The sequence below is a fragment of the Balaenoptera borealis genome (assembly GCF_965194805.1).
Source record: "Balaenoptera borealis genome assembly, chromosome: 10".
In the NCBI taxonomy this organism is placed as follows: Eukaryota; Metazoa; Chordata; class Mammalia; order Artiodactyla; family Balaenopteridae; genus Balaenoptera; species Balaenoptera borealis.
In genome coordinates, this window is record NC_138874.1 from 84,674,926 (window position 1) to 84,689,543 (window position 14,618).

Sequence of the window (14,618 nt, forward strand, 5' to 3'; positions counted from 1 at the left end):
TAGATATTTTTGTTAAAAAATGGAAATTACTGTTTGGTTAGGCAGCTTCAGGTACCTAGAGCTTTTCTCTGTCCTCTTACCTCTCCGTGAAGAGTAAGCCTAACTATACTTAGAGAAAGGCACATAAAACACAAAACTTTGCCTCTCTGTTACATCATAGGACAGTTTCTCCCTTTAGTTACTTATTTGGGTGGAGTTACTGAAGGCTCCTTTTAAAATGTTGATGTTTTCTTAAAAGACTAATCTCTTGGAAGAGATTATACCTAAGTACAATGTATAACTCAGTTAAAGATGTCTGGGGTCAAGTGCAAGAGGAATAAACCCTAGCCTGATGGGGGCCAAGGTTCTGGTACTATAGATATGGAAAGGAAGAAACCAGGACTCAAAGACAAACCACAAAAAATAACTCGGCTTCCTATAAGATTATGGCTGTGGTTGGCTCTGCTCCTTAATTTTTATCAAATATTACTTAATCATTACTTTATACAGTATCACGCATTCAGTACTCACTGAACAAATAAAAATTAACATTACATTTTTTTTTTCCCCATTGGCCACACCACGAGGCTTGTGGGATCTCAGTTCCCCAACCAAGGATCAAACCCGGGCCCCCGGCATTGGAAGCTCAGAGTCCGAACCACTGGACCACCAGGGAATTCCCTGACATTACATTTTTCATGTTTATTCCACTCTCTTTCTGGTGCAAAAGAATTGTCTACTCCCCAACTCATGACTTTTAGTGATTGATACATAAATCACTTAAAAATGAAACTTAGGGGCTTCCCTGGTGGCGCAGTGGTTGAGAATCTGCCTGCCAATGCAGGGGACACGGGTTCGAGCCCTGGTCTGGGAAGATCCCACATGCCGCAGAGCAACTAGGCCTGTGAGCCACAACTACTGAGCCTGCGCGTCTGGAGCCTGTGCTCCGCAATGAGAGAGGCCGCGACAGTGAGAGGCCCGCGCACTGCGATGAAGAGTGGCCCCCCGCTCGCCACAACTAGAGAAAGCCCTCGCACAGATACGAAGACCCAACACAGCCATAAATAAATAAATAAACAAACAAATAAATAAATAAATAAAAAGAAACTTAGCTTTCTCTAATAATATGTTCAGAGAATTTTAGTTTTCATCCCCTTTTTTTTTTGGCCGCGCCACGCAGCTTGCAGGGTCTTAGTTCCCTGACCAGGGATCGAACCTGTGCCCCCTGTAAAGGAAGCATGGAGTCCTAACCTCTGGACCTCCAGGGAATTCCCTTCATCCCTATTTTAAATAGTGGTTTTGTTTGTTTTTTAATCTGGAAGAAAGCAATTTTTTAAAATACAAGGTTTATTTTCAGTATTACTGCCGTGTGTATGCTTTCTACATATTGGGGCAGGGAAAGGAGAAGAAAGGGAGACAGGAAAAGGAATTTGGCTAGGTAAGAGGAAGGCTAGAATGTATGGTAAATTTGTGAAGAGAAGGAACCTGGATGCCTTAGGAATCAACTGGGATATGGAGAAAATAGGCAGATAGTTAAGATGTAGAATCCTAAGAACTAAACGATCATTGAGTTTCACCACCCGCCTAGTAGTACATACTCAACATACTCCTACCTTGAAACACACTCTAAAATAACCCTGTCAAGTAGTTGTCCAGCTATTCCTTGAACATTTAATTTGGGAGATTAACTACTCTTCAGAAAATGAGTTTGCATTTAATATATTACTCTGTCAGTTTCTCACATTGAGCTGCAGTTGTTTTCTCTAAACTTCTCCTAATGGACCTAGTTCTGCCTTAGGGCTAGAGTCACCACTAGTCCATATTGTGCCTTTGTGCAAATTAGAAAAGATATTCCCACTGAAGGGAAGAAGTCCTCCAGTGTTGTCCCCTTTCTATGAATTAGAAAAAAGTTTACCCTTTTTCCAGCTGGACACCCCCACCAAGGCACATGACTTATCAAGTGAAATGTGAGCTAGATTTCAGCCCTTGTTCCCTCCCCACTCCTCTCCTCAGCTGGGCACCTGTGTATAGTAAGCAGTCTGATAACTGCAGGTGGCAGTTCTGCTTAGGGTCATACAGAGAAAACCGAGTCTTCATCCACAAGCCAGTTATATGAAAACTGCTCTCATATCTTTCTGAATCTTCTGAAGGCCAGAGATAAACAATTCCTCTTACTGTTCTCATGTGATAATGATTTTAGGTCCAAAGCTCTTCTTTGAACAAACTGGTTTGACTGCCTTCTGTTTAATGTCTGATACCCAAAGTTGAATACAGAGATACCCAGGTGTGGGAGAACCAGTATAATATGTAGTTGGACTATCAAATGCATTGTTCCATATTTTGTACTTTATTAGTAAAATCCAAACTGTTATTACCTTTTTTGGTTACCAGAGTATACTCTCCAATCATTGAAGCTGTAGCGTTCTAAAATGTCTTTATCTTTCTCTTTTTTTGTGTGTGATTGTCAAGCTTTGTTTTTCTTATACTTGTATGATTAGTTTTTGTTTTAGGATTTTAAGATTATCCCTATTAAATTTTATTTTAAGATTTGTCCCACAGCTAGCCTATTGAGATCTTTGTATATCAAAATTTAATATCATCTGCAGATTTGTAATCATGCTTTTATTTAACAAGGTCATTAGCAAAATGTTGAACAAAACTTGATATCTGCATCCTGATATGTAGTACATCAGTGATTCTCAAAACACGGTTCCCAGATGAGCAGCAACAGTACCATCTGGGAACTTGTTAGCAGTGTGAATTCTTTTTTTATTTTATTTTCTTTATTTTCTTTATTTTTTTTAGCTGCATTGGGTCTTAGTTGCAGCATGCGGGATCTTTCATTTGTGGCGCACAGGCTTCTCTCTAGTTGTGGCATGCGGTTTTCTCTTCTCTAGTTGTGGCACGTGGGCTCCAGAGCACATGGGCTCTGTAGTTTGCGGCACTCAGGCTCCCTCATTGATGTGCTCGAGTTCAGTAGTCGTGGCACGCGGGCTTAATTGCCCCGTGGCGTGTGGGATCTTAGTTCCCCGACCAGGGATCACACCTGTGTCCCTTGCACTGGAAGGTGGATTCTTTACCACTGTACCACCAGGGAAGTCCCAGCAATGTGAATTCTTGAACCCCACCTGCTGAATTGTGAATTCTGGGCACAGGACGTAGCACTTTCTTTTTGAGTAGGCCTTTCAGGTGATACTGATGCACAGTAAAGTTTGAGAACCACAACATTACATGGGTCTATCTGTTCATATTGACTTAGATCCATTATTCAAAATCTTGGGTATCTTTAGATTTCTTCAGCCAGTTGCTAATTCTCTAGTTGAATCTAACTCATAGTTTAGAATCTAAATCATAGCTCAAAGTTATGAGCAACTTTGCCAGATGCCTTGCTGGTATATAGGGATAATAATGGCCATTGAATTTTCCTCATCTACCAGTCTAATTACTTTTTCAAAGAAGAAAATGTTACTACTCTGATTCTTCATAAACCCATATTGATTCATAGTAATTACTTTCCCTTCAAGAGGCTCAGAAACTATTACTTAAAAGTCTGTGACCGGGGACTTCCCTGGTGGCACAGTGGTTTAAGAATCCGCCTGCCAATGCAGGGGACACAGGTTCGAGCCCTGGTCCGGGAAGATCCCACATGCCATGGAGCAAGTAAGCCCGTGTGCCACAACTACTGAGCCTGTGCTCTAGATCCCGCGAGCCACAACTACTGAGCCCACGTGCCGCAACTACTGAAGCCTGCACACCTAGAGCCCATACTCTGCAACAAGAGAGGCCAGTGCAATGAGAAGCACGCACACTGCAGCGAAGAGTAGCCCCCGCTCGCCTCAACTAGAGAAAGCCCCCATGCAGCAACAAAGATCCAACGCAGCCAAAAAAAAAAAAAAAAAGTCTGTGACTGGTTTGTGGGATTAACATAAAATCCTACTAGTCTGTTTTACACTAGTAAGAAATCCAGAGTCCAAGGAAGTTAGATAGCAGAGATCAGGAACTAGATACCGTAAAACGACCAAAGATCTTGGGTATCTCAAGAAAGGCTTAAGTCAAAGAATTTAAGCAATAAGAGGTTAACATCAAATATAAGCATCAAGAATGGCCTTTATTCTGAATTAAATTTTATAATTTGGTTTGATTATTTTTCCACCCTCATTACTTTGTAAAAACATTATGCATATATTTCCTAAGCCTTAAAATGTCAGTCTGCAGGTAGAAACAAAGAGGACAACCAGCTGAAGTTGGGGAGGTAGAAAGTTAAGACTAATTCAGTTTCTCATATCATTCAGCCATGTGCTTTTAGTTTTTGTTTGTTTTTGTTTTTTTCTGGTAGTGAAAGAATTGGCACTGATCCATCTATGTACTCAGTTTTTCAAACAGTGTGTGCCCTTTTTCCCTGGTATTCCTTGCGACACACATACTTATGAGTTAAATTGGCTTGAGCTCAAATTTCAGTCTGTAACTGAATTTCTTCCATGTAGAGTCAACTGATTTATAGGGAAGATTCATTTATTCAGATGTTTAATGGGAACCTACTACCTGTTATTACTGGGAAATCAAAGATGAATCAGGTTTCAAAGATCTCACATACTAGATGGGGAGGAAACAGACATGTAAATAACTATAATAGAACATAAATTCTTTATAGAAGTATATATCACTTGTAGAGAAGGAGCAATTAATCCTACATGCCATGGGGTTGAAAAGATTGACTATCATAGAAGTGAAATTTGAGTCTTAAAGGATGAGTCAGGTTTCATCAAAAGCAAGGAAGGGCATTCTGAGCAGAGGGAATGGCATAGGCAGAAGTGCCGTGATGAGAGAATGCTTAGGGAATCTTCATACAGTCTTGTATAGCTAGACTACGAGATGCATGATTGAAAGTATTGAAAGATATGGCTGAGAAAAGTTAGACTTCTGAATGCTTGGACTTTATTTAATAAGCAATAGAGATCCATTGAAGCTTTTTAATCAGGACCATGACATGATGAAGTCTATATTATAGAAAGTTAACTCTGTGTCATGTGGAAATTGAACTGAAATGAGAGAGGCACTACAAGTAGGAAGACTATTGAACTTCTTCCTGTGAAGGATAGAAAGAGCATGACTTTGGGCAGTGGGAATGAAGAGAAGAGGATGGATTTCAGACATTTTGAAAGGAGGAGGAGGGAATACATAAAATTAGTGAATGAGTAAATTTGATATGATTTAGGTGGTTAGAATCAGAGACTCACATAGTAGAAGAGACCCGAGAATGCATCCCATGGTTGGGGTGGGTGGTATGAAGAGGGAGAAAAAGAAAGAGAAAAGGAGAGGAAGGTGAAGAGGAGCGAGGAAAGAGAAGAGATTTAATCATCTAGGATAGATAGTTAAATTAAATTCAACATAGAATTTATAATTGTCAGCACCCAATGCAGAATGCTAGGCTCATAGAGTATTTGTTGCATAAATGAACAAATTAACAAATCAGGGAGTCTCTATAATCTACATTTGTTTTTCTAGAGTTCTCCTAACTTTGTTATCAAAAAGTTAAGGCCAGGAACTTTCCTGGCAGGTCCAGTGGTTAAGACACCACACTTCCCCTGCAGGGGGCACGGGTTCGATCCTTGGTCAGGGGGAACTAAGCTCCTGCATGCCTCGTGGCGCAGCCATATGTACATACATACATACATAAATAAATAAATAAAATGCTGCCTCTTTAAAAAAAATGGTTTAAGGCCAATTGATGCTGCCGTAATTTTCTTCAAGACCATTCAACTTCTTGATATAGATATAACTGATCATTTATAAAAACTCTTCACGTATTTGATGACTATGTTTATTTTTATTTTTATAAATTTATTTATTTTATTTATTTTTGGCTGCGTTGGGTCTTCATTGCTGCACGTGGGCTTTCTCTAGCTGCGGTGAGCGGGGCCTACTCTTCGTTGTGGTGCGTGGGCTTCTCATTGCGGTGGCTTCTCTTGTTACGGAGCACGGGCTCTAGGCGCACGGTCATCAGTAGTTGTGGCATGTCAGCTCAGTAGTTGTGGTGCACGGGCTTAGTTGCTCCGCATCATGTGGTATCTTCCTGGACCAGGGATCGAACCTGTGTCTCCTGCATTGGCAGGCGGATTCTTAACCACTGCGCCACCAGGGAAGTCCCAGAAGTAGTAAAATTTAAGGCGAAGAAGAGTATGGTACTTTAGAGTCATGCATTAATTAATTCCTTCATATCTACCAAGTACTTGGCATTTAGGGGATACAGTGGTAAACAAAACAGAAAAGGCCCTAACCCTCTTGGGGTTTAGGCCCTAACCCTCTTGGGGTTTAGGCCCAGTGGGGAGGCATTCATTATATGACTGCACTAATAAATATGATTATAAGTTGTTAAATTCTAGAAAAGTAGATGGTACTGTGACAGAGTATAAGAAGCAGACCTAATTTAGATAAAAAGTTGTATTGATTGAGAATATTAGGTAGGGCTTATGCATGAATGAAGTAGACATTTTTGGTTAACTTGACAGTAACCAATAATACTACTATAACTGTGTGGTTGGAGAAGTCAGGAAGGCATTCCATTCGGAATTGCAAATGTAGCCCCCCACCCCCGAAAGCTACATTGAACCTTTAATCCTGTTACAGATTTTGTGTAAGTTCAAGAGAAATCACTTCTTGGAGGAGCATTTGCCAAGCTTGGCATGAAGCTGATGTTCTAAATCTAAGCTGATGTATGTGCTTTTGTTTTATTAAACACCTCTTATATATTGGGTCACAACAGAAGGCATCTTACAAATGCAACAGTATAGAGGAAAAAATAAAAGTGTCTTCTTAAGTTCCTATAAGAAGTTCCTATCTCAGAAATCCTTCACATCCCTAACAAAATAACATTTCCAAAGCAGAAGGCAATCAGAAGGATTTGAGGTACCCAGAATAGGTCTAGAATGTACTTTTTCATATATTCTACACAAATACCTAGTTGAGGTTATCAACTCCTAAGAGTCTAACATCCTAAGTTCATAAGCACTAGAAAAGCTCCAGGTTGAAGAGCACTGGTACCTTTTTCAATGATGATTTATTGAGAAATAGGTGAATCTCTAGGTTTGAAGGCCTTGGTCTTTTTGCAATTGGATAAAGGCTTAGCCCACCTCAAAAAAAAAAAAAAAGAGAAATAAAGTCTCTATAGATTTTTTTGTATATATATGGCTATGACCCCAGGGCCTCTAATTCTAGCCTTGAAAAAGGTCCGTACCCCAAAATAAAAGGGTTCAGGCAAAATCATGTCGATGGTATGAGAGGATATTTGTCTTTTTTTTTTTTTTATGTAAGCTGGATGCTCTTTTATTATTTGCCTACTTGAATTTGTTCCTTGTTTTAATGGCATTTAGGGTATCAAATTTAGGCTGCTTTGCTCCTTTTCCAAGAAAGGGAGAGGGATAGATACTACCTTATTTAAGAATGGGGTGATACATGCACAAAAATAAACTCAAAATGGATTAAAGACCTAAGTGTAAGGGCAGACACTATCAAACTCTTAGAGGAAAACATAGGCAGAACACTCTATGACATACATCACAGCAAGATTCTTTTTGACCCAGCTCCCAGAGAAATGGAAATAAGAACACAAATAAACAAATGGGACCTAATGAAACTTAAAAGCTTTTGCACAGCAAAGGAAACCATAAACAAGACCAAAAGACAACCATCAGAATGGGAGAAAATATTTGCAAATGAAGCAACTGACAAAGGATTAATCTCCAAGATTTACAAGCAGCTCATGCAGCTCAATAACAAAAAAACGAACAACCCAATCCAAAAATGGGCAGAAGGCCTAAATAGACATTTCTCCAAAGAAGATATACAGATGGCCTACAGACACATGAAAGAATGCTCAACATCATTAATCATTAGAGAAATGCAAATCAAAACTACAATGAGATATCATCTCACACCGGTCAGAATGGCCATCATCAAAAAATCTAGAAACAATAAATGCTGGAGAGGGTGTGGAGGAAAGGGAACACTCTTGCACTGTTGGTGGGAATGTAAATTGATACAGCCACTATGGAGAACAGTATGGAGGTTCCTTAAAAAACTAAAAATAGAACTACCATATGACCCAGCAATCCCACTACTGGGCATATACCCTGAGAAAACCATAGGTCAAAAAGTGTCTCATGTACCACAATGTTCATTGCAGCTCTATTTACAATAGCCAGGACATGGAAGCAACCTAAATGTCCATCGACAGATGAATGGATAAAGAAGATGTGGCACATATATACAATGGAATATTACTCAGCCATAAAAAGAAATGAAATGGAGGTATTTGTAATGAGGTGGATGGAGTTAGAGTCTGTCATACAGAGTGAAGTAAGTCAGAAAGAGAAAAACAAATACAGTATGCTAACACATATATACGGAATCTAAGGAAAAAAAAAAAAGGCCATGAAGAACCTAGTGGCAAGACGGGAATAAAGACACAGACCTACTAGAGAATGGACTTGAGGATATGGGGAGGGGGTGGGGTGAGATGTGACAGGGTAAGAGAGTGGCATGGACATATATACACTACCAAATGTAAAATAGATAGCTAGTGGGAAGCATAGCACAGGGAGATCAGCTTGGTGCTTTGTGACCACCTGGAGGGGTGGGATGGGGAGGGTGGGAGGGAGGGAGATGCAAGAGGGAAGAGAAATGGGAACATATTGTATATGTATAACTGATTCACTTTGTAATAAAGCAGAAGCTAACACACCATTGTAAGGCAATTATACTTCAATAAAGATGTTTAAAAAAAAAAAAAAAAGAATGGGGTGATGAATGTAGAGGGGCAATTGGTTCTAGAGGCTTGCATTCCACTGCTACCAACCACATGTAACAGAATTTAACAGTCAAGAATTCTAACAAGGCCCCTGACTCCCAGGCATGAGTTCTTCACCACCAGAAAAACCACTAGATGGTGCTCTTCGTCATCGCTTCTAATGACACATCTGGTCCACATGGAATACGTTGCTGAGCCAAAATTTGGGTTCTAACTAGCCAATTTAAATCTTCAGATCTAGTAAGAAATGGAATTATGAGAAATCTTTTCTATATGCAGACTGTTTTTATTTACAGTCATTTATTTAGTTATGAAATTATTCCATTTTATATGTCCTTGCCTTGTCATCCACAGGCAGTCTTGAGTGTTTATTTAGCCTAGCCTCCTCACCCTCTTTTTCAATCTTTTGATCTATTTACTCTTCTGATTACATGGGCACTTTTTCTTCCCCTTCCCAATTCTTCCTACCCTGTGTAAATGTTTTCCAAATAATCCACCTTACAGTAAAAATAACTGTCTGCCTAGGACAAGATTGTTCAAGGACTTATTCCCTCTGCATTTAATTTCAGAGGTTTATATTTTCATGCCAGGATAAATACTTATAGCCTGACTTCTTAGCCATCTTTGTTCCCCCCATACAAATCCTGTACATCTGTGCATAGATCCTGAGGGCAGGAAGGGCATATTTTCCTGCTTAAGGTTTTGTTAGATTTACAAATAATTCATGTTTTTGCCTATAGATACTCTGTTCTCTTAAAACTTCATAGATTGCCAATTTGGAAGGGTTTTTTTTTGTCATTATAATCACAGCTTCTACAGTATGTATTAATTTTTACTTTCAGTTTTATCTAAATTAATTCAATCTTATCTTCTTCTCAGTTAGACTGATACAGCAAAATTTTACCTTCCCAATAAGGTGACGCCTTCCTCTCTACCTCCCTCTCTAATGTTATTTTATTTATTTTTAATTTTTTAATTTTTTAAATTTTAATTAATTAATTAATTAAATTTTGGGCTGTGTTGGGTCTTTGTTGCTGCACGTGGGCTTCCTCTAGTTGCAGTGAGCGGGGGCTACTCTTCGCTGCGGTTCACAGGCTTCTTATTGTGGTGGCTTCTCGTCGCGCAGCACGGGCTCTAGGTGTGCGGGCTTCAGTAGTTGCACCACGTGGGCTCAGTAGGTGTGGCTCGTGAGCTCTTGAGCACAGGCTCAGTAGTTGTGGCGCAAAGCCCTAGTTGTTCCGCAGCATGTGGGATCTTCCTGGACCAGAGCTCGAACCCATGTCCCCTGCATTGGCAGGTGGATTCTTGACCACTGTGCCACCAGGGAAGTCCCTCTAATGTTACTTTAGAGTATTTTTAAACTTGGAATCATTATTATTAAGTTCCATATTCTAGCAAAAAATAAGAGGAAATGAATATATCATGAAGCTATTTTATTTTAAAAAAGAAATGGTCAGGGCTTCCCTGGTGGCTCAGTGGTTAAGAATCCGCCTGCCAATGCAGGGGACAGGGGTTTGAGCCCTGGTCCAGGAAGATCCCACATGCCGCGGAGCAACTAAGCCCGTGCGCCACAACTACTGAGCCTGCGCTCTAGAGTCCCTGTGCCACAACTACTGAAGCTTGCCTGCCTAGAGCCCGTGCTCCACAAGAGAAGCCACCACAATGAGAAGCCCGTGCACCACAACAAAGAGTAGCCCCCGCTCACTGCAACTAGAGAAAGCCCACGCACAGCAACGAAGGTACAATCCAGACAAAAATAAAATAAATTTATGAAAAAAAAAAACTGGTCAAATAGGAGGCACTAAGAGAAAAAAACCCAAAGATTTTGACTTTCTTTAGAAAAAAAAAAACTTTTGAAAGCCTGGAAACTATTTTAATTTTTTTAAATTTATTTATTTTTAACACCATTTTTTAAATAAATTTATTTATTTTTGGCTGTGCTGGGTCTTCGTTGCTGCACACGGGCTTTCTTTTTAGTTGCAGCGAGTGGGGGGCTACTCTTCGTTCCGGTGCGCAGGCCTCTCATTGTGGTGGCTTCTCTTGTTGTGGAGCATGGGCTCTAGGGGCACAGGCTTCAGTAGTTGCAGCACATGGGCTCAGTAGTTGTGGCTTGCGGGCTCTAGAGCACAGGCTCAGTAGTTGTGGCACATGGGCCCAGCTGCTCTGCAGCACGTGGGATCTTCCCAGACCAGGGCTCGAACCTGTGTCCCCTGCACTGGCAGGCAGACTCTTAACCACTGCGCCACCAGGGAAGCCCTGGAAACTATTTTAAAATATCTTATTGAAAGACCAAGATCAATGTGTGTTTTTAAAAAATACCCTTAATGGCATGACTAAATGACAAAGATATCATATTAGGAAGTAGGTATTATTAAATAAAAATAATAAAAAGTTGGCCCAAGGGAGGAGAACAAAGAAACCCCAAAATATGACAAATCATATAAAATTGAGAATCTGCTTGAGCCAAGAAGGAATCTGAAGAGAAACTTAAAGCTATTCCAAAAATCAGTCATCAATTCTTTAAAAAGTTCAGAGATTGAAATCTACCTCTAGAATTATTGGGACCATATTAGTATAAATGAATTATTTGTATTATTATTTATTCATTCGACACATTTACTGAATATCTCTTGTACACCAGGCACAGAGTATGTAAAGGTTAAAAAAAAAAATCTCTATTTCCTGTGAGCTTCATGTTTAGTGGAAGAACTCACAGTTTAGTTTCGGCTGAAGGAAACATTTGGAGTATTCTTACCCACACTCAATTATTTTGAAATAAATACACTAAATATGCACACAGTGTTCTAGATTTACACTGTCTAGTAGTCGTATGTGACTATTCAATTAAAATTAAATAAAACTAAAAATTCAGTTCAGCTCAGATATAGAACATTTCTATTACTGGAGAAAGTTCTGTTGGACAACATCATTCTAGATCTAATCAATAAGCTAGAGAACGTATCAATTACCAGGATTGGATGGCATCCTTTTAGAATTTATTTGTTCATTTGTTCAGTTTTCCTTCATTCACTTAAGAAACTTTTATTGCCTACTCATTATGTATCAGGCATTATACTAGGTGATCGGGATATAAAAATGTAAGTATATTTCCTACCCTCAGGGAGTTCATGGTCTGGTGGGAAAACCCAGACAGATAAACAATTATAAGATAGCAAAATGGGTAGTATAGTTAGGCTGTGTACAGAAGTTGCAGGGAGATCACAGAGGAGGGACCTAACCCAGCCTGCAGGGTAATGGAAGTCTTCCACGGAAGATGTAGATTGAATGGAAGGATAAGTAAGAGTTACCCAATGGAAAAGAAGAGGAAGGATCCTCCAGGCAGAAGGATCAAAGGTACTCGGTAAGAGACTGTGGCATATACAAGGAAGTGCAGATGGTTTGGAATGGAAGGAGTTTAAGGTGCCCCTAGGAAGGTGGTAAGAGATGAGGCTACAGAGATAGGCAAAGGCCAGGTTATAAAGGATCTTACTTGTCCTGCTTTATTGTTAAGGTGATGGGGAACCATTGAAAGGTGTTAAACTGTGAAGTGGCACAAATCACATTTACATCTTACTGGGAGAAGTAGATGGAAAGGTGGCACACAAGAAGCAGAGAGACCAGATAGGAATGTATTTTAGTAATGCAAGCAAGAAATGATGATAGCTTGAACTGAGGTAGAGACAGATTCAGACTGAAGATATTGTATAGGATAAAACCAACAGGATTGACTGCATTTGAGTTTTAAAGAAGTAAAGGAAAGAATAGGAAGCCTCCTATCCCTAAAAAATATTTGAGAAAAGACCTGAGAGCTATAAACTAGTGAATTTCACTTCCATATTGGTTCGGTTCTTAGAAGAGATGGCATAAAAGGTGAGAGGCTTAATACTTAATCAGATTCTGGATCAATGAATTGAATGTCAGGAAATCTAAATTAGCTATGTGATCCTGGGCAAGTCACTTCAATTTTAATTTTTCTGCCCTATAAAATGAAGAACTCGGTGAGTTTTAAACTGAGCCTTCAGAGGACTGTTGGAGATATTTCAAAGGGGGGTGTCTCTTCTAGCTGCAAGATTTTGTGATCCATCATCTGCATGCCCTGTTTACTAAGATAAATTATTATGACGATTAAAGAAGATGGTACGTGAGAAAGTGCTTTGTAAGCTATAAAGTGCTATATAAATTTATGGTACTATTATAATTTTGACTCTAAGCTCTTTGGATTAATGCCAAGCAATGGGGCTTATTAAACTATAGTATCTTAAATAGGAACTGAGAGAGAAGAAAAATGACAGATTATTTTCAGTGTAAAAAAATTCTGGAAGATTAAGTGCATAATAATCGAAGTATAATTGAAATTGAGCTGATTTTTATGCCTGATATATAATGTAAGTCTCTCTGTATTATAGGAAGTCTTTATGTGTGTATGTATGTGGTGATGGTAGAAGCTGAGCTAACATATACAGCCTTGATTAGAGACCATTAGGGGATTCAAGTTAATTGTTACTTGGAAACAGTAGCCTGAGACTTGCCACGAAAGCCAATGATATGCTGGATGGTCTTAAGAAAAGTACTTTTTAGATTAAAAAAAAAGAAAATCTTTACTTTTAATAAGCTATTAGAATTTTGCTTGTTATTTTTCACTTAAGATCTCATGTTACTAAAAAGAGGCAATTCAATTATCTGGGCAATGGTTGGGGGTGATGGAGTTGCTACAGTATGAAAGTATTCTACTTTTCATTGTATTAAAGACAGTGATGTGAGTAAATTATAGTAAACAATGAAAAGTATGGTTAGATTTGCTGAATGAATCTTAGTTTTCTGGAAATAGGGGGTCTGAGAAAGGTGAAAGTAGTTACCTATCTAATGGCCATAGCTACTTAGTACCCAGCATAGAACCAAGAAGTAAGGAGGAAAATGGTGTAACTCTGAGTAACTGAAAGGTACATATACTCAAAGGCATATATAAACTCATTCACCTTACTTGTGGGAGAGTCCCATACTCAGGCTGTATTTGCTCTTACTTTAGATACTATTCTAGTAATTGATTAGCTGACTTACCCGCTCAAGAAGATTAAAGATAACATAATAAGAGATGAGTGAGAGAGGAGGGAGTAAGAATTTATGTTAAAACTGTAAGAGAGAAGGCAGAAAAATTATAAAAGATAGAAACAAGAACTCAACACAGCATTCTGAGCTATTTAATGTAATAGAAAACAGCTGCTAATACCGTAGCAGCCCTGGGAATTTATTGTATTGTATAGAATAAAAAGTGTTCTTAATGGTTATCAATGAAGAGAATTAAGAAAAGTTTATATAGTGTCTAGTATTCTAAAAAAAAAGATAGGGAAAGTATTATGATGCAGTTTAAAATTTTATCAAAAAATGCTTACAATGAAAAAAAGTTTTGATGCTTAAAGCAAAAATTATCATTAACTTAAAAACAACATCAACAAAAAAAACTTAATTTGAATTCTTCATTCTCCAAAAATGCCAAATTAATTAAGCTGTGCTAGGCTTTCATATATTTATTGTTTTTAGATGTTGATTTTTGAGCCTTTCTAAACTATATTTCACACAGAATATACTAAAGTTAAGAATTATATTTGTTATTCCAAGATCTATATAGGCTAACATTGTAAGTTGTTCCTAAAATACTGGCTCAGATAAATTCACAAATGGAAAATCTATAATACTCTCTAAGAAAACTCAGATATTAATGGGGAAGGAGAGTGGTGGCAGGCGTTCATATTCTTACCAGAGAAGCATGTGTGTAAAATGATAGGGTCTTTTTTATGAGCCACAAGGCTTTTGTCTTCAAAATAACTAGTATTGA

General features: G+C 38.7%; 1 protein-coding gene across 14 annotated transcripts in view; it reads left to right on the forward strand.

Moving 5' to 3' along the window:
• EXOC6 (exocyst complex component 6) overlaps positions 1 to 14,618 on the forward strand; it is a 208,527-nt gene that overhangs the window by 156,841 nt on the left and 37,068 nt on the right. The gene's annotated exons all lie outside the window — the stretch shown is intronic.